Source organism: Macrotis lagotis, chromosome 7 (genome assembly GCF_037893015.1).
Source record: "Macrotis lagotis isolate mMagLag1 chromosome 7, bilby.v1.9.chrom.fasta, whole genome shotgun sequence".
Classification (NCBI taxonomy): domain Eukaryota; kingdom Metazoa; phylum Chordata; class Mammalia; order Peramelemorphia; family Peramelidae; genus Macrotis; species Macrotis lagotis.
In genome coordinates, this window is record NC_133664.1 from 175,372,452 (window position 1) to 175,396,917 (window position 24,466).

The 24,466-nt window shown below is 39.9% G+C and overlaps 1 long non-coding RNA gene across 5 annotated transcripts in view; it reads right to left on the reverse strand.

The window, feature by feature from the left end:
- LOC141493178 (uncharacterized) overlaps window positions 1-5,518 on the reverse strand; it is a 67,987-nt gene extending 62,469 nt beyond the window's left edge. For all 5 annotated transcript variants that reach the window (XR_012470133.1, XR_012470135.1, XR_012470136.1 and 2 more), the window contains exons 1-2: window positions 5,315-5,518; window positions 38-102 (exon numbers count right to left, since the gene is read on the reverse strand). This is a non-coding gene — a long non-coding RNA (uncharacterized LOC141493178). The remainder of the gene's footprint in view (window positions 1-37; window positions 103-5,314) is intronic.
- Between the last annotated feature and the right edge of the window lie 18,948 nt (window positions 5,519-24,466).

Here is a 24,466-nt window from a genome sequence, read left to right on the forward strand (position 1 = left end):
TTAAAAGCACACCATAAGACAGGCTCTTCTCACTTACCTAGGCTTTTCCCTCAGGCTATTCTTGGGTTCAGAAACCAGCAGCCACAGCTGGAGAAATGTGACCTATCAACATCAAAGAAAGTGTTTTGAAATTGAACCTGAATGATGTAAAGTTTAGCACAGTCAGACCTCCTTCCCCCTCCCCAAAATGCCTTCAGGTATTACTGTCAATCCTTAGGTATAGTCAGGAGAAGAATAAGAAGGGGAAAAGATTTTATCGAGCAGAATGCCCCCCAACAATTACTTCTAATGTCATAATTTGTTTTAACAAATTCAGCAAATATTTACTAAGCATTGAATTTGTATAAGGCATGTTGCTGGTGGTTTCACCACCCTAGATGAGAAAGTCCTCCTTCCTCCAGTCCCCACCCCTTGATTTTTTTTTACAATGCACGGATGGGGTGGGGTGGGGGGTTTGAAATGACTTGCCCAAGGTCACACAGCTAGGTAATTATTAAGTGTCTGAGGTTGGATTTGATCTCAGGTCCTCCTGACTCTAGGACCGGTGCTCTATTCCCTGTACCACCTAGCTGTCCCCACCCCTTGACTTCCAATTGAGGTAATGTAGCCAATAATACAGTGTATGCTTCTTGCGTCCTTTCTGCTTTGAGGGGCAGAATAAGAAGAGAGTTTTGACATCTGATTGGATAGTACTATCATACTTTGCTCAGCCAAGGCATGTGAACGTGTGCTTATTGTATGCAAAAAAACCCCAAAGGATTAGTTGGGGAGAAAGCAGAAATGGGAACTAGAGAACTAGAGGCTACAGCCAAGGAGAATACCTAGGAATAAGCAGATGGGCAGGCGCCAGACTGAAAAGCAATCATCAGGGAACTCCTATCCACTTGAAGCAGAACTGAATTGGTCCATCTACTTTGTCTCAGGCAGTCGAGTCCTTGAAATGGCAGAGGCCCAGATGAAAAGGCACAGTCTTCAGGTCCCCACTCACAGCAGATATTCCATTCATGCAGGAATACCCAGAACCTCCTTATTCAGTGTGTAATGTCTGAGAGGTCCCCTAACCCCATAAAGTGGTCAAGTTTTCCTGGGGTGAAAATAATGGGTGGTTCTGCATACCCTGAAACATAAGCTGAGAAGCCCCTTGCGGAGGTGTTGACTTGATAGTTAATTCATAATAGAGGGATGAAATGTTATATTGTGGTGGTTCAGTCAGTTTAGTCTTGTCTGATCCTGATCCCATTTGGAGTTTTCTCTTTTGCAAAGATATTAGAGTGGTTTGCCATTTCTTTCTCCAGCTCATTTGACAGATGAGGAAACAAGAGTTTACTGATTTGCTTAGGATTATATAACTAGTGTCTGAGACTAGATGTGAACTGGAGAGGATGAGTCTTCCTGACTTCAGACCTGGACCTTTATCCACTGTGCCACACAGCTGCCCTTTGGATGAAGTGACTATGGAGGAAAGTAATAGCAAAAATGTCCTCCAGAAACATAAACACACTCTCCCACAAATACATGAAGCACCCAAGGGAAGACACAAATACAAATGGAAAGGGATGTATGTAGGGAGGACAAGGAGCCAAGGCATATGCACGAGGGGGACAGGAGACAATTCCTATCTCCTCTACTGTTGATGCCTTCTACCTGATGTCATGCTGTTCCCAATGATGCTGGCTTTGTAGCATTTACTGAATGGGCCTGCTCCCCATTGGCCTCATTGTTTTTCTACCAGATGCTGCTCCCATGGATGGCTGCCAGATGCTGCTAAGCCTGGACAGGCAGCCTCTGCTTCACGTTGCTTGGTTGCACATTGCTTCACCAACTCCAGTCCCTGGCTCAGATTAAACCCCTCAGTTCACATTCTTTTAGCTTCCAACCTATGGATAGATTTTTCTCCCCCTAACTCTTTTAATAAAGACAGAAATCCCTCCCCTCAAGAATAGCAAAAAAGTCTCCTTTCTTCAGGGGAATATTAACAATAGCCAGGTGACCATTGAGACCTCTAATCTCACTGAGAGTAAACTCTCAGCTCTAGATGCCAAGCTCTTTTGCACTTGGTCTTAGAATTTGAAACCCTTTGTCACAGATTGCAGAGCATTCTAAGAATGTTACAATTGTCATCTCTGGAGACTAAACTATAAATCAGGTAATAGTTGCTCCAGTTTGTCAAACATTTATGGATTTCAGGATTCCCTAATTAACATTTTAGTTCTCCTAAATCTTTTAAACTTCCTAATCTATTTTCCATAGAGCGGAATGGACAAAGAAAAAGTAAAGATGTAATAAACAAACAGGTGAGAAGGGATTGGTGGAATGGTCCTGGCAGGATAAGATCATTGTCTTTGTTGCCTGATGTCTTCATATTCAGATGGCATCTATCAATATCTGCAAGGGTCTTTGACCCATACTCCTATCTTATCATAGTCTATTATGACTATTGGTCTCAACCCATTTAGACACTTGCTTTCTGCACAATAACTAGAATCCTGTCCACATCTGTCAAATCACTAGGCATACAACTCTACAGACTGATTACTGACCAGTGTCTTCTGATCTTCCTAAATGAATACCAGATCTTTTACACCTCCAATACAATGTCTTAGGTTCTTACTGACTCTGGCAACAGAAAATTTGAATTCAAATCTGCCTTCTGAAATGCTTACTAGCCATAGAACCTTAAGCTAGTCATGTAACTTCCCTGGGCTTCAGTTTCTTCATTTGTAAACAGGGTATTGGCATCAACATAACTTCTTATGACCTAAATATAAAAAACCAGGACAAGAAGAATCAGAGACTCCATTATGTAGATAGACGAACACCTATTAAGTCAGTCCTGTATCTTTGTCAAATCCCTTTCTTTGCTATCATCAAGTTAACCTTTTGTTAACTGCTAAAATAAAAAAAAAGAAGGGCAATAGAGGTTAATCTCTACCGATCCTCCAGTAGATCCTAAATCTATGATCCTATATTGACCCTTTGAGATAGGGCCAAAGGGCAGGGAAAGAGCACATGCTACTCTTTCAGTTGCTTTCTTGATTTTACACTTAAGAATTGAACATTGTGTACCTAATAGGTGATGCTCCTCTATCCTATGTGATGGTTACTTGAATCTACATGAATGTCCCAAGGCTCCAGACATGGGACCTAGGTGACCTAGTGGATAGAGCGCTGACCTTGGAGTCAGGAGGACAGGGGTTTGACACTAACTAGCTTGGGCACTCAACCCTGATTGCTTTGCATCCAGGGCCATATGCAGTTGTCCTGATCCATATCTGGCCACTTGACCCAGATGACTCTGGAGGAGAAAGTGAGATTGGTGATTTAGCAGGGCTCCCCTTCACTCAAATCCAATTCACATGCTTGTCATGGCATCAACTCCCTGATCTTGTAGAATGAAGATAAAAAAAAAATCTCTATAAATCAGTGACTCTACTTCAAATTAGACTCACCTTAGGCAGATTTTGGCAAGCAGTAGCACAGAGAGGATTGTATCCTGCTGTGATATTCATAGGACAGGTCTGGGTAATCCAGAATATGAAGATACTGCTAAGTTTTCTACCCCAGAAGAGACTAGTAGTGGCCTTTGTACACACGAGTATGCCTTTGTAGCACCACAAGCTTGATCCTTTCTGTGAGCCCTGCCTCATCCTTTCTGTGCTGCTATCTGTGTGACATAAGGAAAATCATACTTCCAGTTTTTGGTTAATTCACTAGTTAAATGAAGAGGTGGGACTAAATAACCTCCAAATTGGCAGTAGGGAGGAGAAAGAAGGGGTTCTCTGATTATCCATACTATGTCCATTTCAACCTCTAGCAAGTTCTGGTGATGTAGAGGTATCCTCAAGATGAACCTCCAGACCATAGAGAAATGGCAAGAGGAAAGGTATTGGGGTATTAAAGGAGCTGTATAAAAATATTTTCTACAGTGGCATAGTGGGAATCACATCATGTTGTAACTTCATTGCTAAAATTATTAGTCATCTACTTGAAATGACAAGAGGAATATTCAAAGAGAAAATGCTATTTACAAAATGAAGGAAGATGACATCCAACTCTGGAAGGAGTGTTAATATGATTAATCGGAAAATACGGATCATAACCTAGAGTCAGTCAATTTCCCCTGTAATGTATGTTGATGATGTTTGTCCTTTGATTTCAAAGACTACATGATATCATATGATGCCATGATAAGCACATGGATTGGGATTTGAGTGAGGGGGTGCTGTTCTAAGTCACCAGTCTCACTTTCTATTCCAGAACCACCTGGGTCCAGTGGTCAGATTTGCATCAGGATGACTGGAGATGGCCCTGGATGCCAGGCAGAGTTAAGTGACTTGCCCAATCAATATTAAGCTTCTTTGCAAATGCAAGTTTGGAATTTCTGGAATCATGAATTTAAAATAAAACTGTTGTGCTATGTGAGAGGAACATTTCTTAAGTACAAAATCTCTAGAGGAGTTTAGGGGTGGTAGAGATGGGATAGACCCGTCAGTCTGTAGGTATATGTCATATGTTGGAAAGAAGGGAAATAGGAAGGACTATTGCCTTTTTCTCTCTCCACTCTAAAAAAAAAACTCAAAAATCTCAAGATAGCCTCAATCTATGTTCCAAAAGGAATTCTATTAACCTACAGAAAAAAATAAATTATTAGATCTGTAGTTCTATGTTATTTAGTAAGAATGAGTAAATGTTTTTGTGTGACGTGCCCCAGAATTAGAGGCTTGAGCTTACATAAATCGGTTCAACATTATGACTTTCTCATTAATTATCTCCATGGCTCATGCTTCTATCAGGCCAATCCTGGAAAAAAAACCTGAATTTGTATAGGTTTTAGTTTTCTTGCAATCATGAAGATAACAAGATTTGACACATAAAACAAGATGTTTTTAGTTTTCTTGCAAGCATGAAGATAACAAGATTTGACACATAAAACAACTTACAAAGTTATTACACAAAATAAAAATGAAGAAATAACTGATGGTCTAGGCCATAGAAAGTTTTTAGATCCTCTCAAATAGAATTAATTTCTTCAGCCACCTATATAGTTGCTATCACCCAGGGATTATGGTTCCCTCACTGCTGTAGGTGAGGTAGGAAAAAGACTTGAAGTTGTTAAGGCATAAAGTAATGCAACCTTCCAATGAGTTCCACATTCCTCAAGAATCTGTAAAGCTGTTCCAGACTTACAGCACCATCCTAGAGTTGAGCCCCACACCAAATAAGAACTCCCTTGGGAGTTTCTTGAGCATCCACCTTCTTTCTTATCCATAAAAGTTCCCCAACCAGTAAAGACCATGACCCAAGTTTGCTCTACCTGGTGATCTTGGTCCTATGCATTATCCCTCTTTACTTCTGGCCCTTAGGTCCAGGGTTCAGTGCTGTATGATCTCTCTTCCCACAGTGGTGGGAGTCCAGTGGCTTCACAACTTCTGCCTTTTCAACTTCTGGCATCACCTACTATCTGGTCCAATCATAGTTCAGTGATAAATGTTGTGATTCTCCATAACTGCTGCTGCCACAGCTGCTTGCTGTTGTCATGGCTACTGCTGCCATGGCTATTGCTTATTTTTAACTGCCTTAGTGATGTGTTAAAGCTCTACAGAGGCATTGGTTAGTTCTATACATCAGCACTGGTCAAATGAGGCTCCTTAGACAGCTGTCCTGATGTTTCATCCTGTTTGTACAAACTAACAATCCCCAACCTTTATAAGAAGCTAGGCTAGAACAAATGGATTTCATTCCCCTTTTCCCCACTGCAAAGTACTGACAATGTACCCCAATAGAGTCAGTGCCTTCTATTGAAAACCTGGATTCAGATCTTGCCTCTGATGTCTATTCTTCAGGTGACCCTAAACAAATTCAATTTCCTCATCTGTAAAATCAAGACTCAGATGAGACGACTTCCAATGTGCCTTCTAGATCTAGGAGGGTCTACAATCTTAAGAACTTACATTCCTTTTCATTTAGATTTCCCTCATTTCCCACCAATACCTGGCTTTTGACCAGGAGCATGCTATATAAATTATCTTCCAGGATTTGAGATACCCCAATAAAGAACTAGAAAGTTTGTAGATGAAAGAAGCAAAGTTGGCAGTTGCCACTGACATCCTACCTCAAAAAGCAAATAACTCATGTCCCCATTATGATTGAATTCTGGGAAAGGTTTCTTGTTCTGCATTCACCATTGCTTACCTCTACTAAAGTTAGCACATTCCTGAATGTCAGAGGTTCAAAACAAGGGGTCTCCTTGATCACTAAGTTAACAAACATGTATAAGAACCTTATTATACATGTTCCTGGTATCAAGAAAAACTAGATCATCTTAGCTATACTGAGTTCAAGACACTTAGAATCTTCTGGGGAAAAATAACATGTTCACAAAGAAGTCAATATAAACTCTATAGAGAATATTTTGTGTTTCCCATGTCAATAAATTATTTAGCAAAGTTCTGGGTAAAAAAAAGTCAACTTCCCAAGTAAAAGATTGGGGAAATAAGAATAACCATTCTTAAAAATCTTGATGCTTTAGTGGGACTGCAGGCTTAAGATGAGTCAACACAGTGATGTGACACCTTAAAAAGTATTAAGGGGGGACATAGCTTCCAGGAATAGGGAGGTGGTAGATTCATTGTACTGTGCTTTGAACAGGCCATGTGGAGTACTAGACATACTTTAAGAAAGGCAGTGACAAAATGGGGTGTCCAAAGGAGGGCAACAGCCAAGTGGTGAAAGAGTCCATGACATATTAAGGTGAGATAAAGGACATGTTTAATTGAGAGAAAATAGGACCCAATGAGGAACATATTACCTGTCTTTAAGTTTTTAAAGGGCTCTCATTAGGAGGAAAGATTAGTCTTGTACCATTTAGTCCTAGAAAGTCAAACAGGAGCAATGGACAGAAGTTGCAAAAATCTCAGCTACTGAGCTTCCACCACTGTGGGAAGAGAGATCATTCAGCACTGAACCCTGGACCCAAGGGCCAGAAGTAAAGAGGGATGATGCATAGGGCCAAGATGGTGGAGCAAACTTGGGTCATGGTCTTTGCTGGTTGGGGAACTTTTATGGACAGTGAATACCTAAGGGAAAAGGGAGGATGCTCAAAAATTTATCGATGTAAAAAAAAATTATCATTCTGATGACTAGTGCTGACCAGGACTGACCAGGAATGAATGATCTGCCTCGGGAGATGATGGGTTTTCCTTAGCTGAAGTTTATCAAGCAGAGAGTATGGAAAACTTTTCAGGTGCATTATAATGGAGTTCTTTTGGTACATGCCTTGGACTGGACAGACACAGAATTCTCTTTCTATTCTCAAATTCTGTGGTTCTGATGTGTTATTCAGTCATTTTCAGTCTTTTCCAACTCTTCATTACCTCTTTTAGAGTTTTCTTGGCAAAGTTACTGGAATGGTTTGCCATTTCCTTCTCTAGATCAAATGAAGAAACTGAGGCAAGCAGGGTTATGTGACTTTTCCAAAATTACAGTTTGTGTATGTCTGAGGCAAAATTTGAATTCAGGAAGATGAGTGATTCTAATGTAGTTATTCTTTAAGAGAGTGACAAATCATTTGTATGGGCATGTTTTCTGGGAATAGCAGTTTTTGGTTTCTTTTCTTTGACAGATCCTTCATCTGGAACATAGGTCTCAGTTCTGAGAGAAACTGTGAACTTTATCTTAATTCTTAGACAGTTGTTACTCATTTTGAACATTACAAGTTGTTTATTAAACTAAAGGTGTTTTATGACTATAAGATAAATGTAAAGATCAGAATTTGGTTATGTTAAGATGGATTTGTTCACGGAGTGTAAGTTAATCCAAGCACATGAATTTTCCTCCCTTCTGTGCTTTCTGATTGGATTTCTGTTTGTACTTATTCTCCCCAACATAGACTGAGTGTGTAAGTGGGAGAATGTGACATAGCTATATATATGGATTATGGTGTATTTATTAACTACTGTATTGCTTTAATATATGAATATCTGTGATTTTTTTCCTTATTATTAGGCAAAGCATCATGCTTGTGGTACAAAATGCCATTATTATTAGTAGTAGTAGCTGGTTTTGTGTAAATAAAAGCAAATCAGAAAAGTCTAATGAGCTAAAAGACAGAGAATATGAATGTAATAATGTAGGGGTGGCTTGGGGACCAGTGATGAGCATATTGGAATGAACAAGTCCTCTCAAAGAGTTAGTTGCTATTCACATGCCTTATGTGAGAATTATGAAGTTCTGTAGTATGGGTAGCGATATCACATGTATGCTATAACACTAACCAATTTCCACTGACCTCAGTGTGAGTCACATTTGGGATTTGGCAAGATAGAAATGGGAATCATACATAATTATTTTAAAGAATTTTAAAGGGAGGGGAGGAAACATTATAATTTCAAATGTTTTACTCTAGAAAGAAATTAATTGCACTATGAGATATTAAACTGATGCTACCTCACTTAGAAAACCTCCTTCTGGTTCCTAGGATGAGAGAACACAAGGAAAGACAGATGGTGTCCCTATAAGCTGATAAAATTGGTGCATTCCACAGCACTCATTCTTTATGAAACTTACTTTTTGCGACCTTTACTAAAAGTTACTTTGTTCCAACATACTGCTAGGTGGATACCAAAATACTGTGTCAATAAAAGTCAGAATCTTCTCTGTTGCAACTAAGTAAAGTTACACCATGAGCAATTCTTTGTACTCTACGCTGTCGACTGAAGTTTGTTTGAAAAGATGACTCTCCTGACTCTTGATCAACTCAGTATTAGACATGGATTTTTAAGACCATCAATCAGATCTCCTCACACAAATTTCATCAGCATCATTGGGCTATTTACACAAATTATGATAGAAAAACTCCCATGATACTTAGATACTTAGACAGGGACTGTCTTTTATTTCTTGTTGTATCCCCAGAATTTAGCACTTAACAAATGTTTATTTATGATTGATTGATGCTCAGGCCAATAGATAGTTCCCCTACGCATCAGGGACATTGATGCTGCTCCTCTAGCCTCTGGGAAATAAAGAAGTGAACATTATGCCAGCAAGGTCTCAGGCAAAGACTAAGTTGCTCTCTGGAACAATACAACTTCAAATGTTAGCAGTATCTGTTCTTATAGCTTCTTCAAAAGCCTCTCCTGTGAGGGAGTCTGATTTGCAAATTCTCATTTAAGAATTTTTAAATTTGTATTAATGCTCCACAAATGCTCTACATAATAGCAATGCATCATAGGAGAAAAAGCCTGTAACTCAAGAGAATGTGACAGTCATCTTGTCCCATAACCTAGAGCATTCTGTCTCTCCACACACAAGCACACGTGAAACATAGCACGTGGATGGGCTTTCTGGTTTAGCTTTGATAGTTCTTTTAAAACTTGAAAAATATGACAGTTCCCAAAATGGTGACTGCTAGCACAAAGAGTACTAGCATGGGAGGACTTAAGTAGATCAGTTTAAACAATGCACTGCTCTTGTTAGCATTAATAGTGTTGATCATGTGGCATTTTTTTTCCTCCCCTCTGAATATGTTCTCCAATAGAGGACTTCAGTCTCTTAAAAACAGTAATTTTTGTCACAATGGTAATTACTTTAATTGGGATTCTTTAAAGGTAGATCCTTCTCACCCACCTCCTCTTAAGAAGTGAATCATTTTCTGATATACTGAGTTACTTGGAATCAATGTGGTATAATTTCTCCTTTATGTCTATTAATGAGCTTTGTAGGAGGGGAGTCAAAAACTTTCAAAACTTGCTATTTTACTTTAACTTCAGATAATTACAAATAATTTTCCTTCATTTCTAGGTGATAGCAGATAACCAGCTTTATGTATAGAAAGAACTACCTGTTGTATGTAGTATAGTTTTCTCTTATGCATGTAGTTTACCTAAAATTAGTTCTCTTAAGATATTAATGGGATAATTTTGATACTTTTCTTGCACCCCAGGAAAATCAACTTGGCTGCCATTTTAGTAGAGTGGTGGTTATTAAGCATACTAAGCTACCTGAGGAGTTTTTAGAAGAAGATTTCTGGAGAGAAGATGGATTCTTGGAGCAAAGCAGGAACCAGAACTGAGGAGCTTCAGGACCCTGGGAGATAGTTCAAAGCAACATTTGCCAACACTATTTGATATGGCATACTTTGGCCTTTATATAGGTTTAAGCAAGATAATTAGGTTGTTGGGGTTTGTGACTGGGTTGGAGAGGCAGAGTGGAATCCAAATAGTGACTTTGTTGGCACTGGGAACTGCTGATAAGGAAGCTCCCCCTATCAATGCAATTCCATCACTTAGGCTTGCCCAGCATTGCCTTAGGTCCATTAAAATGATGTATTACTTCTCTAGAAGCCAGTGGCAATGACAGCTTAAACACTGGTTTCTTGACTCTGCAACTAGGCAACCTTTCCTTCCTTATATTTTTATTTCTAGCTCGTGGCACCCACAGGGAGCTTAATACCTACCTGTAATTGATGGCCATGCTCCCTTTGTGTAATGGAAATGATAGTAGAAGGAATCTGGGAATAGAGAAAAAGGGCTGTAGGAAGACCACTTCAGTGTCCAGGTGAAGAAGCTCAAAACTTAGCTCAGTTCAGTGAAACTACCAAGTCCAGTCCTGATGAGGAGTTGTCTAATTGGAATCCTTCTGCTTCTGGGGTCCTGATGGTCTGGATGTTGTGCTGGCTCAAAAGTCCTGGCCTAGAATCCTAAGCCAGATATCTAGGTGAAATAGCAGTTAAAAGCAGTGGACTTGGAATTGGAAAGATTTGAGTTCAAATACAACCTCAGATGCTTGTTAGATGTGTTACTCTCAGTAAGTCACGTAATGTGTGACTGCCTTAGTTTTTTCAACTGTAAATGGGAATAATAGTGCACCTTCCTCAAAGAGCTACCTCTTCTAAAAACTGATTTTCCTAGTGTGAAAGAAAAGGATCAAACAAGATAATATATCTAGGACTTAATATAGTGCCTGGTAATACAGCAGGCTCTCCACAAACTTTTCTGTCTTCCTCCTGGATTTCTTTTTTTTTCCCCCTTGATTTTGCTTATTTCACTTTATTTTTATTTTTTTAGGTTTTTTTTTGCAAGGCAAATGGGGTTAAGTGGCTTGCCCAAGGCCACACAGCCAGGTAATTATTAAGTGTCTGAGATCAGATTTGAACTCAGGTACTCCTGGTTACTTCCATATTTTTCCACCATTGCCTTTGCTGATCGCAACTCCCTCCATTCCTATTTCTCCACTACCATGTACTATATTTTCTCTCTCCTTTCACTCTGTCTCTGCTGTAGGGTAGCTGAGTGGTGCAGCAGACAGATACCCAGCCCTGGGGCCAAGAGGCCCAGAGCCCACATACCACCCCTTAGGCCCAGCATCCACCCGGCCCTATGGTCCCAGAGAGGCCATACAACCCCAGCCCCTTGCAAGAAGTAAAAAAGAAAATGTATTATATCTGACCACTCTCCTCCCATGGTACATCCTTTACTCCATCACTCACATCCCCCCTTCCCTCGGTCCCCCTTCTCTCCTTACTCTAGATGTCTATATCCCATTGAGTATATATGCTGTTTCCTCTCCTAGCTACCTCTGATGAGAGCAAAGATTCCCTCATTTCCCCTTGCCTTTTCCCCTTCCATATTATTGCAATAGCTCATTGTAATAAAGAAAAATCTTATTATATGAAATATATTAGCCTATTCCACCTCTCCTTTTTCTTTCTCCTATTCCATTTCCCTTTTATCTATTGACTTCATTTTAACACCACAATATATCTTCAAATTCAGCTTTCTCCTGTGCTTCATCTATAAAAGCTCCTTCTACCTGCTCTATTAAATGAGAAGGTTCAGTATTGTTTTTCTATACAGGAATACATGTAGTTCATCATCATTAAGTCCCTCATATTTTCCCCTTCTCCTCTACTCTCTATGCTTCAGTTGAGTCCTGTATTTGAAGATCAAACCTTCTGTTCAGCTCTGGTCATTCCAACAGGAACATTTGAAATTTCCCTGGTTCATTGAAAGTCCATCTTTTTCCCCTGGAAGAAGACTTTCAGTTTTGCTGGGTAGTTGATTCTCGGTTGCATTCTGAGCTCTTCTGCCTTCTGGAATATTATATTCCATGCCCTATGAGCTTTTAATGTAGTTGCTGCTAAGTCCTGTGTGATCCTGACTGCAGCTCCATGATATATGAATTGTGTCCTTCTGGATGCTTGTAATATTTTCTCTTTGATTTGGGAGTTCTAGACCTTGGCTATAATATTTTTGGGTGGTTTTTTTTTTGGATCTCTTTCTCAGGGAGATTGGTGGATTCTCTCAATTTCTATTTTGCCCTCTGCTTCTAGGATATCAGGGCAATTTTCCTATAGTAATTCTTTGAAAATGATGCTCTTTTCCTGGTCATGACTTTCAGGTATTCCAATAATTTTTAAATTATCTTTCCTAAAGTTGTTTTCCATATCAGTTGTTTTTTCAATGAGATATTTCACATTTTCTTCTAATTTTTCATTCTTTTGGTTTTGAAGTATTGTGCTCTGATTTCTCATAAAATCAGCAACCTCCCTCAGTTCCATTCTTTGTCTGAAGGATTTGTTTTCCTCAGAGAGCTTTCTTATCCCTTTTTCCATCTGGCCAATTTTTCTTTTTAAAGCATTCTTCTCTTCAGTAACTTTTTGAACTGTTTTATCCATTTGACCTATGGCTGGTTTTTAACATGCTATTTTCTTCAACATTTTTTTGGATCTCCTTGACTAAGCTGCTGACTTCTTTTTCATGTTTTTCCTGCATCTCTCTCATTTCTTTTTCCAATTTTCCTTCCATCTCCCTCACTTGATTTTCAAAGTCTTTTTTGAGCTCTGTCATAACCTGAGCCCAATTTCTGATTTTTTTGGAGTCTTTAGATGCAGGAGCTTGTACTTCCTCATCTTCAGATTGAGTGTTTTGATCCTTCTTGGGATAACAGACAAAGTATTTCTCAATGGTGTTCCTCTATTGTCTCTGCTTACTCCTTTCTCCAGCCTGTGCCTGGTTTTGGGGTTCTTCCTGAGCTTTTGAGTATTATTGGGACACCCCCACAAAGATCTCCATGTGTGAGGCTCTGTCTTCCCACCTGGTGTGTGAATGACCATAAGCACACCCCTCTGCCACAGGGCTGAGATGGGGGGAGCCTGCTGTTCTATGGGGGGCCCAGATTGCAATCAGGATCTGAATGTGGTCAGAACCCCAGAGTCCTGTTCCAGGGACAGAGGACAGAGCTCGGCAGTCTCTCTCCTAGGCTCAGCACTCATGCCCTGGGGGCTCCTGCTTACCCGCTTCTGCTTCGGGTTCCTGGATCTGGGCTGCCATGGCCATGCTGCTTGCTGTGTGCTCTGAGGCCTGGGCTTCACATGCTCACTCTGGCAGAGGTACCCCCGCTGCTCCCCCAGATTTTTCCTCTTGCTCCCCAGGGTGTAAGTCAGGAAACTGCCCCCACTGCAGTGAGCCGTGACTCCCAGCATTCTGGAGCTGCCTCTGGGAGGCTGAAGTTCCTTCATTCTGGTGGGCTACCCCTCCAACCCCATGGAGCAGAGCCTTTCTGCTCTTTTCCAGGTTACCTTGAGCTGGAGAACTGCCTCACTGAATCCCTCTGTGTGTTCTGTCTCTCGAAAATTTAGTTAGAGTCCTTAGCTTGTAAGTTTTGAGTGAGAACACCTAAGAAAGGATGCTCTCCTGCCGCCATCTTGCCTCCGAGCCCTCTTCCTCCTGGATTTCTGTAGCTTACCCTCCCATGGTCAGAGAATGCCATTCCCTGTACCCAGAGTGGAAAAGAATGAAAAGATCAAGGAGGCCTGTTTCTAGGGGCTGTATGGCCTCAGAGGCAGGGAGGTTTTTATTTCAGCATGGCCTTTCACCAGGTGCTGTCCCAGCACCAGCTGCCTCCAATCCTTGCCACTTTTGTAGACAGGATTATTATTTTTTTTATTAAAGATATTATTTGAGTTTTACAATTTTCCCCCCAATCTTACTCCCCCCCCCATGGAAAGCAATCTGTCAGTCTTTACTTTGTTTCCATGTTGTACATTGATCCAAACTGAATGTGATGAGAGGGAAATCATATCCTTAAGGAAGAGACAAAAAGTCTAAGAGATAACAAGATCAGACAATAAGATATCTGGTTTTTTTCCTAAATTAAAGGGAATAGTCCTTGAACTTTGTTCAAACTCCACAGCTCTTTATCTGGATACAGATGGCACTCTCCTTTGCAGACAGCCCCAAATTGTCCCTAGTATTTGCACTGATGGAATGAGTGAGTCCTTCAAATTTGAACATCACTCCCATGTTGCTATTAGAGTATACAGTGTTTTTCTGGTTCTGCTCATCTCACTCAGCATCAGTTCATGCAAGTCCCTCCAGGCTTCCCTGAAATCCCATCCCTCCTGGTTTCTAATAGAACTATAGTGTTCCATGACATACGTATACCACAGTTTGCTAAGCCATTCCCCAAATGAAGGACATTTACTTGATTTCCAATTCTTTGCCACCACAAACAGGGCTGCTATAAATATTTTTGTACAAGCCATGTTTTTACCCTTTTTCATCATCTCTTCAGGGTGTAGACCCAGTAGTGGTATTGTGGGTGAAAGGGTATGCTCATTTTTGTTGCCCTTTGGGTGTAGTTCCAAATTTCTCTCCAGAAAGGTTGGATGAGTTCACAGCTCCACCAACAGTGTAAAAGTATCCCAGATTTCCCTGTAGACAGGATTATTTAATTATTTTGTCTTTATGCATGTGGAGATGTCTTTAAATCTAGATGGTTATTTTACCCTGCCCTCATTTCATTCTGCTCACTTAAATGCTAGTGATGAGATTCCCAGGGGAGAGAGAACAACCCTGGAAGGGAAGCAGATTTAAGTATCAGCACATGTACAGATCCCATCAATTTGCTAAGACTTCATCTTCCACCTAGAAGATCATAAGGAGCCTTATCCAGGAGTCTGGAGGGCTGGAACATTTGTGGATGATCAGTCTTGTTCTAACTCGGTGTTTGTCTAAAGACTGTGGAGCCAGAAGGGTTGGTGTCTTTAAAATCTCCTGATGAAACACCTACCAAGGTTTTCCAGGGTTCTCACATACCATGCAGAAAAGGGGAAGTAAAGACCTAGGATCTTCCTTCCCAAAGCCATAAGAATTAGGTCTGGTTCTTTGACCTTTCACTCTTTTTTTCCTGAATTTTTTAGATGTAGAGACTAGAATCATCAGTCTAACTTGGAAGCTTGGGCCACAGGGACACAGGAGTCTAGGAATCTGGGTTGGGTATTGCAGTTATGCCAGCAAAGATCCCAGATTCCACCTTAGCAACTGGCAATGTTAACTTTGGACATGCATGGGGTAGATAGATTCTGAGCTCAAATATGAGCCTGGAGGCAACTAGCTGGTATAGTGGATAGAGCACCAGCCCTAGAGTCAGGAGGACCTGAATTGAAATGTGGCCACAGACCCTTAATAAATACCTAGCTGTGTGACTTTCAGCAATCACTTAACCCCACTGCCTTGCAAAAACAAAAAAAAAAATCGGCTCAATATGAGCCCAATCCTTCCCCCTCTCCAAAGATCTGAGATTTACCATGCATCCATGGATTGGGAAAATTTCTTGTACTTGCTATATCTTTGAAGTAAATATCCCATTGTAAAAGCTAATTTAATGTTCAGTGATCATATGAGCCTAGGGTACTAGTCACTGGACCCCTAAAACGGGGGGAACACAGCTGATGGCAGATTGAACTGATGACAGAAAAGAGAGATCCCCCAATTTAAGGGAGACAGGAGGGAAATACATTAGACCTGGCCCTGAAAAAATGGGGCCAGAGCAACCATGATACATCAGTATAGAGGTTTCATAAACCAATTTGACTTTGTCAAGATAAACTGGTGTTTGAACTACATATTTAAGAAACAAAGGGGAAAAAGAGAAGAGTAGTTGGGTCAGATTCCTCCTGAGATATGAGCTGATAATCCTCAAGGCAAAAAAAAAATTAAGTAGGCAAAGTTCAGTTAAATTTCTGTTATCAAATTGCAGGCAGCTGCCATTCTGAGGGGGTAGTTCTCACCAACCATCAGTATTTATTTTAAAAAGCAAACAAAAAAGAAAAACCACTGCTTATGTGTGGTAATTCCTAATCCCCTCTGGCTATTAGCCTTCTCTAGCAAAATTATCTTGTATTTATATTGTCTGTATTTTTGTATACACTATATAGCATAGTGTAGTGGTAGAGAACTAGCCTAAAAGCCAAGAAGACCTGGACTCCTGTCCTTTCCCTAACACATTATTAGCGAAGTGACCAACCCCTTCCCACCCTTCCACCTCCACCTCCATCTCCTACTCTGCTGTGTCAATTGGAAATCTCATCACCCCGAGTTGACTCTGATTGGAGAGCTGGAGGGTGGAGCACTAAACTTTTCCCAAGTCTTCCTTTATAAAGGGCTCTCAATCTTCCCAGTAACTCATTTTTCCATCAGCACATCTGCTTGACTTAGTGGAACTTTATCCTTCTCCTTTCCCCCTACTCAGCTAATTTACTCCCCCTTTTTTCAGCTTCCTTTTTGTGTGTTGTGTTTTCTCACTAGATTGTAAGCTCCTTCAGGGCAGACACTTTCTCTCTTCCTTTTTTATTTTACTAGCACTCAGCACAGTCCCTAGTATATAATAGTTGCTTAAAAAATGTTTATTGAATTAAATTGACACTGGACAAGTCACTTAACCTCTCTAGTCTACTCTTGCAGTCAGTAAACTGCAGAGCAGGGACTGATTGACATTGGGAAAAGGGGAGTCCACAATCCTATCCTTAATGCTTATGTATCTAAATGTTGTCTTCCCTTAAAGCATATAAGCTCCTTGAAGACAAAGAGAGTTTCACTTATGTTCTTTGTATCTCCAGTGCCTGGAAAAGAGCCTGGCTTATTGAAGGTGCTCAGTACATGCTAGTTGGTTGATTATTGCTTTCTAGCTTTACCACCATTCTAAAATGTGACACTGAAAAATAAATTATTTTCAGCTGTGATTTCTTGAGGGCAAAAGTCAGTGTTATAATCCCCCTCCTTAGTCCTGGGTGCTTGAAACTCTCTAGATCTCTAAATCTAGCCTCATATGATGTAAATTTTGCTTTGGGGTGGTATCTGTGCCACACTGCTGATTCATATTGATCATTCAGACTATGAAAAATTCTAGTTCTCATGAACTGTGATCTTGTTCTTGTACAATTAATTTTTTAGCTCACATCATTAATAAATTAGTATTTACTCACCTACTTTGTGCTAGGCATGGTGTGAAGTATTGGGGGATACAAAATAGCACCTCCAATGTCCCTGCTCAAGGTCACAGTCTGATGAAAGAGAAATCATGCAAACTTCTACAAGATAGGCAGGATAAACTGGAGATAATTTCAGAGGGAAGGGACCAAGATTAAAGACTGTAAACTATTTTAGAGAAGGAGGCATTTTAGTGGAGACTTGAAGGAAGCCAAGAGGCAAAGACAAGGAGGGTTCCAGGTACAAGGACAGACTGTGAAAATGCCATCAGGGGAAGAGTGAATATCTTTTGTGAGGAACAGAAAGGAGGCCAGGGTCCCTGGATTTCAGTGTAAGTGGAGGAGAGTTAGGTATAAGAAGACTGGAAAGCACTAAGGGCTCTAAAATTTAGAAGATTCTATGTTTGAATCTGAAGGTTATAGGGTTTTTTGAATGGGGGTGGGGTGTGCTATATGGTTGACCCTGCTTTGACAACTGAGTGGAGAATGGATTGAAGTGGGGAGAGACTTGTGGGAGGGAGACCCAGCAGGCTATTACAGTAGTTCAGATGACAAAGGTCTCTGCAGGAAGGTAATGGCAATATCAGAGGAGAGAATGTGGCATCTAAAAGAGATGTTAGGAAAGTAGAAACAGGATTTGACCACTAATTGGAAATGTAGGAATTATTATATCCATTGAATTTCATCACTAGTCTGTTATTTTAGTGTAAGGGACTGTTGTGTGGGAGTACTGTAAATTTTCATCACCTGATGTCCTCTAGCACCAGTGTGTTATTTACTAGTTGATTGAAGAGTGCCATGGGAGTGGGAGTGGACCAGGGACTGGGGAGGATATTTAAGCACTTGTATTTGTTCTAATAAACAGAGATCTTGGAGAACTTGTCATCCTTGTCTCCTGCCCCTTCAGTGTTCATCTGTAAAATGAGCTCCATTATATTTGCTAAGAATACTCAAAATGGAACCATGAAGAGTCAGGATACAACTGAAATAACTGAACAACAACATATGTATGTATACATTGTTCCTTCTATTCTCACCACCATAGTATTTCAGCTCCTTGAAAAGATATTCTCCTATTTTTGTATTTAATACCCCAGTACCTAGCCCAGTGGTATAAGCCTACGTGCTTCATAAGCTCCTGATTGATGAAGGCATAAGAAGCACACTTTCAAATTGCCACTGATATAATTTAAGTAAGGGAAAACTAATATATCAAAATAAGATCTCTAAAAAGATCTCAGTGGGCTAAAATGTTATATTCCTGTTTGACTAGCTGCTCAGGAAGTGTTAGTTTCCTGTTGGCTAGCTTATCCTTACCCAGTGGAACGGTAGCTTGCACCAATCATTTTTTTTTTGGTAAGGTTTTGAGTTTTATATATTTCTCTCTCCCCCTCCTCTGACAGAAAGCAATTTAATATAGACTGTACATGTATAACTATGCTAAACATAGATCCATATTAATCATGTTGTGAAAGAAGAATCAAATCCAAATAGAAGAAAAAATACATTTGAGAGAAAAACATGATAAAACACATAAGATAAATATTAAAAATTGAAGATAGTAAGGATCTGCATTTAAATTCCACAGTTCCTTCTCTGGATATGGATGGTATTTTCCTTCACCAGTCTTTTAGAATTTTCTTTGATTATTGTGCTGCTGAAATGAACATGTCCATCATAGTTTATCATCATCCAGTGTTGTTAATGTTTATAAAGTCCTTTTGGTTCTGCTCACTTCACTTAGCATCAATTCATGCAAGTCTTTCCAGACTTTTCTGAAGTCCCATTCTTCACGATTTCTTATAGAATAATAGTGTTCCATCATATTCATATACCAAATTTGTTTAGTCATTCCCCAATTCACCCTCAATTTCCAATTCTTTGCCACAACAAAAAGAGTTGCTATGAATATTTTTGTGCATGTAAATTTTTTACACTTTTTCATGATCTTTTGGGTACTGGTCTAGTAGTAGTATTGCTGGATCAAAGGGTATGAACAATTTTATTGCTCTTTGGGTTATTCTCAATTCTTAATCTAAAAAAACCTCATAAACACTACAACTATTCAGTGAATATAAAGGCTATTGTAGTGATGTCAGAAGGACCAGAATAAGATACAATTTTAACACAACATGGAATAACGAAAAGAACTTATGTTTTCAGATTAACTTGTTTTTTTATTGGAATAAAATGTGATACTTGCTAGTCCATTCAATAGTTAACACAAAGAAATTTTCCCAGCCATGGCAAGGGAAGGCTATTCAAGAGGATAAACATTGAGGATACCTAGAGTTGATTCAGCTGAGTGATATTCCTGACCTGAATGACCAATTATGTTACATCAGCCAAAGACGGAAACCTCTCCAACTCCTCATGGCTGCTTTGTTTTCCAACAAAGATGTGTCATTAGTTTGCTGAATCAACCAAGTCTCAAGGAAGCGCTCAATACCCTTTAAGGAAAAACTAGCCTAATTTACAGGGGGAAGTTTAGGATATTCTTCCTGCTATACCAGGTATATGTTTCTCTGTTTACATATTTATATGTCCATGATCCAGTTCCTTCTGGGTGAGAACTATTTTCTATTTTTTTATTGTTTTGTCTCCAATGCTTTATACCTAATAGGTGCTTAACTAGAAAAACCAAAATGGGGTGGGTAGGTGACTGTGGATAGAGTAGAGTCAGGAAGATCTGAGTTCAAATCCCCCCCCCATACAACTCGTCCTTTACTAGTTATGTGACCTTTGGCAAGCCACTTAACCCTGATTGCTTTGCCAAACAAACAAGCAAACAAACAGAATTGTTGGATTGGATTGAATTCAGATTAACTTTACCCTCAAGAGCTGAGCCATATGGTAAATTTTTTTCTTTTTTTTCTTAGGTAATTTCACTTTTTAAAATTTATTTATACATAGTCTTGTTGTAAGAGTAAACATAACCCCCCCTCCCCTCACAAAATAAAAATATCTCATGAAAAATAAAGTAAAAAAAATGTGCTTCAGTCTGTGTTCCAATACCATCAGCTCTGTCTTGTGGTGGATTGCATTCTTTATCATAAGTCTATCAGAGAAGTTACTTCCACAGTTGATGTTGCTGATTATAATTCCCTCCATCCATTTTCCCCACTACTGATGATTATATTTTCTCTCTCTCTCTTTTCACTCTGTCCCTCATCAAAAGTGTGCTGGTACAGAAGACAGCAACAACCCCAGGGCCAAGAGCCCCCAAGCCAATATCTCACCCTGGAGACCCAGCATCCACCCATCTTTTTTCCTTTCTCCCAGTACATTTCCTTTTCACCCATTGATGCCATTTAAAAAATATATTAACCTTCAAATTTAACTCTCTCCTGTTTCTCAACTATAAAAGCTCCTTCTAACTGCTCTAATAAATGAGAAGGTTCATATGAGTATTATCAGTATCATCTTTACATACAGGAATACATGGAGTTCATCATCAAGTCCCTTATAATTTACCCTTCTCCTCCACTATCTATGCTTCACCTGAACCCTGTACTTGAAGATCAAACTTTCTGTTCAGCTCTGGTAATTTCAGCAGGAAAGTTTGAAAGTCCCTTAGTTCATTTAATGTCTATCTTTTCCTGTAAAAGAGAATATTCAGTTTTGTTGGGTAGTTGATTCTTGGTTTCATTCCAAGCTTTTTTGCCTTCCAGAATATTATATTCCAAGCCTTATGAGCCCTTAATGTAGATGTTGCTAAGGCCTGGGTAATGCTGATTGCAGCACCACAATATTTGAATTGTTTTGTTCTGACTTTTTGTAGTATTTTCTCTTTGACTTGGGCATTCTGGTACTTGGAGACAAAATTACTGGGAGTTTTTTGGGGTGATCTCTTTCTGTAAGAGATTGGTGGATTCTCTCAATTTCTATTTGCCCTCTGCTTCTAGGATATCAGGGCAATTTTCCTGCAGAAATTCCTTAAAAGTGAAGTCAAGGCTTTTTTCCTGATCATGACTTTCAGGTAGCCCAATAATTTTTAAATTGTATCTTCTCAATCTGTTTTCCAGATCTGTTGTTTTTTCAATAAGATATTTCATATTTTCTTTTAGTTTTTCATTCTTTTGATATTGTTCTAATGTGTCTTGATTCCTTGCAAAGTCATCAGCTTCCTTTAGCTCCATTCTTCATTTGAAGGATTTGTTTTCTTCAGAGAGCTTTCTTATCTCCTTTTCCATCTGGCCAAGTCTGCTTTTTTTTTTTTTTAGGTTTTTGCAAGGCAAACGGGGTTAAGTGGCTTGCCCAAGGTCACACAGCTAGGTAATTATTAAGTGTCTGAGACAGGATTTGAAACCAGGTACTCCTGACTCCAAGGCTGATGCTTTATCCACTGCGTCACCTAGCCACCCCTCCAAGTCTGCTTTTTAAGGTATTTTTCTCCTCATTAACTTTTTGAACTATTTTTTTTTTCCATTTGATCTAAACTAGTTTTTAGTGTGTGATTTTCTTCAGCATTTTTTGGATCTTCTTGACTAAGCTGTTAACTTGGTTTTCATGTTTTTCGTGCAGCTCCCTCATTTCTCTTCCCAATTTTTCCTCTACCTCCCTTGATTTTCAAAATCTTTTTGAGCTCTTAAATAGTCTGAGACCAACTTCTATATTTCTTGGAGGATTTAGATACAGAAACTGGGACTTTCTCTTCTTCTGATTATGTGTTTTGGTCCTCCATGGGACCAAAGTAATTGTCTATGTTCAGGTTCCTTTTTTTTCTGTTTACTCATTTCCCCAGCCTGTGCCTGGTTTGGGGGTGCTTCCTAAGATTTTGAGTATTATTGAGACAACCCCACCCTGCAAGGACCTCAGCATGTGAAGTTCTGACTGCCTGCTTGTGCTCTGGTCTGTGAATGGTAATAGGGGCCTCCCAGACTGAGACCAGGGTCTAAATATGGACAAAGCCTCAGAGTCCTGTCCCAGGGCCAGAGGAGAGACCTCGACAGTCTCTGCCCTCCACCCCTTTGCCTTCCATGGGCTGAGAACTCTAGGAGCAGCTGCACACAGCTTGCTGCTGGGCGGCTTTGGGCACCTGCTTTTGTTTCCTGGGATCTGAGTTTTGCTGAGGGCCATAGCTGTGCTGGTGGCCACAGCTGTACTGAGGGCACACTGGTTCCTACACACACCCTGGCAGAGATTTCCCCTGCTGATCTTCCAAGTTGTACTTGGTGTTCCCTGGATTGCCAGGTCAGGAAACTGCTTCTGCTCCCTGGAACCCAGCCACTTAGGCACCCAGTGGGCTGTTCCAGGAAAACTGGAGCTCCTTTGCTCTGGAACGATAATCTTAGCTGTGCTGCTGCCCCCTCCACCCTGCCATGGAATAGTTTTCCCACAATTTCCCAGGCTACCTTAGGCTGGGGAAGTGCCTCATTGGATCTTTCTGTGGGTTCTGTCTATCAAAAATTTAGTTGGAGCCATAATTTCAAGTTTTTTGGAATATTTTTGAGAGCGCTTCAAGGAAAGGCTGTTTTCATGCTGTCATCTTGGCTCCATCTCTCCCCCCCATAAAATATTTTAAGCCCAAAGAAAGTAGTAGAAGTATAAGAGAAATGGATGGGTATCTGAAAATCCAGAATTAAAATCTCAATTCTTCCTGTTTAATCATGAGACGATATCTAATTAACTTCCATCTCTTGGTATCTCAGTTTAGAGAAGCAAAGTATCATACATCTAGAGCCGGAAGATCCAAATCTTAGAGATCATCTAGTCAAAAATCCCTCATTTTTAGAGATGAAGAAACACAGACCCTGAAAGTTTACGCAATATGCAGGTCAATAGGGAAGTGACAAAACTTAATCCTCCACCTCTAAATCTAGTGACTTTTCATTGAACCCTTAAATTTTTCATTTGTAAAATGAGAAGCTTGTTTTTAAAAATCCTAAGAGTTCTTTCCAATTAGAAAATGCTACAATTGTAAAAGCAAGGCAGCACAAAATGAGACCATAGATTAACTTGTTTCTGTTAATTTTCTTTGCACTTGAATTTTTTGAGCCTCTTATGGGTTCTTTCCTTTCTTCCATCGTTTTTATACTTCTATTTCCCCCAGTTCAAAAAGGGAAAGAGGGAATAAGTTCTGTAGAGTAGATCGAGGCTGAACTCAGTCTGAGCAATACCAACTGCCTAAGTTTTCTGTTCTTTACCTCTTCTCTATAGGCATTTTTGTATACTTTGTTCAGAGATGGTATATTTAAGCACATAATTTGAAAGACATGACCCGAAAAGGAAAAACAGTATATATCCCCCAAAGAACATAAATTTACAGGTGGTTGAAACCAGCCATTTCCTTTTATCAGATGAGGAACCTGAGGAGCAACAAGATTAAGTATCTTTGCACAAGATCACACAGGTCTTGCGTAGAAGAGTCAGGATTTCAGCCCTATACCCTTCTTTTCTTTCTAGTCTAGTACTCTTCCTCTCTATAGAACAGCTTAAAAACTATAATTCTATTATAAATTATCCCTGAAGCTTAAATTCACAAAGCCTTAGGATGCAGAATCTTTTGAAGGAAACTAAGTGGATAGTGTATGTATGTATTTCAAATAGTCATGTCAAGGTCCAGTTGAAGGAAGTGAATCATATGCTGTCTAACTTCAAGGACCTCATTGCAGGTCTTTACAGTTCCAGCTCAGGGGTCTTTGGGGAAAGAATGTTTTTAAATTGAGAACAAAGCCTTGGTCCTGTGATGCTAAAGGAACTATGGATGCTTTGTAGCCAGAGCTCTCTCAATAGAGAAATTTTGCTTTCTGTGCCAAACCCTCCAAATGTAAAGCATTCACCCGAACATCACTGAATGCAAAGGCTGAACAAGTGGTTTGTCTTTTCCCAAAGTGCTTTGTTCAGCTGCTGAATTTGAGTTGGATAATTCAGCCCATTGTATGTCGGCATCCCCAGACACTAATGGCTGCCTGCTAGCCTTCGGAGTATGTTGTCCATAGGGCTTCTGGTAGTTCATCACTGCAGCTATTTGGTTTACTGATAATTGCATTGATTTTGTGCTATAACATGCCTGGTAAGTAGTCTCTGGCTTGTTTTTAGAAAAATTCACTCTGTTTTTCCTTGAAAAGTAAGGAAATGGGGCAAGTGACTTGTTTCTTACAGCTACAAAATTCCACTCTCCCTCTTTTCCCTTATATTTCTGTTGATTTCAAAGGTTCATAGCCTCTTCCAGCTGACAGCCCTTTAAGTCCCTGA